Source organism: Panthera uncia, chromosome X (assembly GCF_023721935.1).
Source record: "Panthera uncia isolate 11264 chromosome X, Puncia_PCG_1.0, whole genome shotgun sequence".
NCBI classification, from domain to species: domain Eukaryota; kingdom Metazoa; phylum Chordata; class Mammalia; order Carnivora; family Felidae; genus Panthera; species Panthera uncia.
Window position 1 is genome coordinate 59,124,782 of NC_064817.1, and position 2,821 is coordinate 59,127,602.

The following is a 2,821-nucleotide window of genomic DNA, read 5'->3' on the forward strand; positions in this document are numbered from 1 at the left end:
TGGATGGATGGATAGATGGATATGTAGATGGATGAATTAATAAAATTCCTGTAAAAGTCATTATGGATCAACAAACATTGGCAAATGTGAACTAATAAGGTAATGGCTATATTGAAAGTAAGACTATGCTTCCAGCTGACAATGAGCTCAAAATATCACTGGCAGTGGTTAACAAAGATCCTGGTAGTGGTTATAGTATGTCTCTGGATTAGGAGTCAGTTAGCTTAGTATGACTTTAGAGGCTGATATCATGCCCCATGTGGACCAGTTTGTTTATATCATATTCCATTCATAGATTAGGTCTCTGGTACAGGCCAGATAGGTTACAAATAAGTGTCAGTGGGGTTTTATTTTCAAGGGTACTTACTGAAACCTAGAGATCTAAAGTGGCTTGGGCTACACACATAGCAAACTAATGAAGAGTGGAAGAGTATGAGTCTGAGATAAGAGAAATAAAATTCTAGGTTTCTGCACTGTTCTGGTATTTACCCTATTCCAAGCTATAATTACAGCCCTGCAATCTTCCTTGACACTACTACCTTCTACATAAGCTAGGAAATCATTACCTTGAGGTATTCAACTCCCCAACTCACTTGGGAAAAGCTCTCACTACCAGTAATAGTGGTGGTAGTAGCAGCAGCAGCAGTAGTAGTTGTTGTTGTTATTGTTGTAGTAGTCATAGTAGTGATAGTAGTAGAAGAAGCAATGAAGGTAAAAGTACTTCTAGTAGTAATGTTAATAATATTGTCTAGTGCTTATTGAGTGCTTAATACATGATATGAACTATGCAAACTCTTTATATGTGATATTTCCTTTCAGTCCTCTTCATAAACATATCAAGTAAGCAATTATACGTTTTACAAATGAGGAAACTGTGGCTCTGAGAGATTAAATCACTCAGCTAGTCAGAGGTCTAAGCCCTTGTCTGCCTAACTCTGAAGCTGAGGCACTAAAACACAAGAGAATGCTGCCTCCTGAGCATTATCCTGTTTTATCTAGCCCATTCTTCCCCTGGCCCACAATAAAGTATAAGAAAAATCTGAAAAGTCACCATAGTTCAAAACTTGAAGTGATTTGGTTCTATTATAGCATTGAATAATAATGGCTGTAAAGCAACACAATTCTCCTAGAGACTGAACATCTGTTTTAAGACCTTGAGTATGTTTTTCTGGAATATCCCTTTAGAAATGTTTTTTGAACATTTGCTCAAACAAGTTAAGGTCTGGACACCCTCTCATGCTTTTCTTGATTGGTTATGTGCCAAGTATGACATGATCCTTCTGCATGTGGTTTTAGTTAGGTAGAAGCATTATACATGCCCGAGACACTGGGCAAGCCCTCCAGAGCTGCCCCTAGATCCAAACGAGCAGGCCCACTGACTAAATGGCAGCTGTGGGGTGACTGGGCTGGGGCCACTAATTGGCTGGGTCACCCCACAACCCCCACTGAGGAGGCAGCCTTTGTCTCACAGCTAGGACATCTGTGTTCTACTAACCTTTCCTTTACCTCTGCCTGGATATTTTCCAGTCTTTGAGACAGGTTCTAGAAACACCCAATGGACTTCTCATACCTTGTGGCTTAAGAGTTTCAAGATCCCAAACAATGAACCCAGTGCTGCTATGACCTTACTTTCTTACTACAAGCTACCTGAGCTCTATCTGATGTACCATGAAAGTATTTGGAAACTGATTAATGTCATTGGCAGGTGCCTCAGTGCACATAACTGGAAGGGACTACAATTCTAGACGGTTCTACAGCTTTGGTAGGATGGAAGTATACTCTGGATAGATTTAATGTCACCTCTTGGCCTATGTTTGTAGGAGATGGCTGTAGAGCCCATCAGCAAAGCTGCCACATGGCCAAGTACATGTGAGTGATGGAAACATGACTGTGGTAAGAGGCCAAGGCTGGTAAAGAGGGAGGAGACACTAAAACCTAAGGGGAATCCCTGAATTCCCAACACCTGTGAAATGGATCAGATGAGGCTAGAGGGCAAAAAGCAACAGAAAAACATTCAGCTGATATAAGTGTATACAAAAAGAAGCAAAGAAGATCAATCATCATGTTGTGGCCAAGGAGAAAGCTATAGATGTCGGGTCTATTTTAACATCCAAAGTAGAAATAAAACATACAATGAGAGAGCTTCAGAGTTAGACACAAATGTAATTATGCAAGCATCTTAGTCCACTTAAAACTACTGAAATTTCCTCCAACTATTTCAGGAAGTCTTGAAAACTTATGCTATTCCTTCTTCACATCTCTCAATAAGAGAATAGGTGAACTAGAAGATAAAGTTATGGAGAAAGAGGAAGCTGAAAGAAAGAGAGATAAAAAAATCCAGGAGTATGAGGGGAAAATTAGAGAACTAAGTGATACACTAAAAAAAAAAATAATATACGCATAATTGGTATCCCAGAGGAGGAAGAGAGAGGGAAAGGTGCTGAAGGGGTACTTGAACAAATTATAGCTGAGAACTTCCCTGAACTGGGGAAGGAAAAAGGCATTGAAATCCAAGAGGCACAGAGAACTCCCTTCAGACGTAACTTGAATCGATCTTCTGCACGACATATCATAGTGAAACTGGCAAAATACAAGGATAAAGAGAGAATTCTGAAAGCAGCAAGGGATAAACGTGCCCTCACATATAAAGGGAGACCTATAAGACTCGTGACTGATCTCTCCTTTGAAACTTGGCAGGCCAGAAAGGCTTGGCACGATATCTACAGTGTGCTAAACAGAAAAAATATGCAGCCGAGAATCCTTTATCCAGCAAGTCTGTCATTTAGAATAGAAGGAGAGATAAAGGTCTTCCCAAACAAAC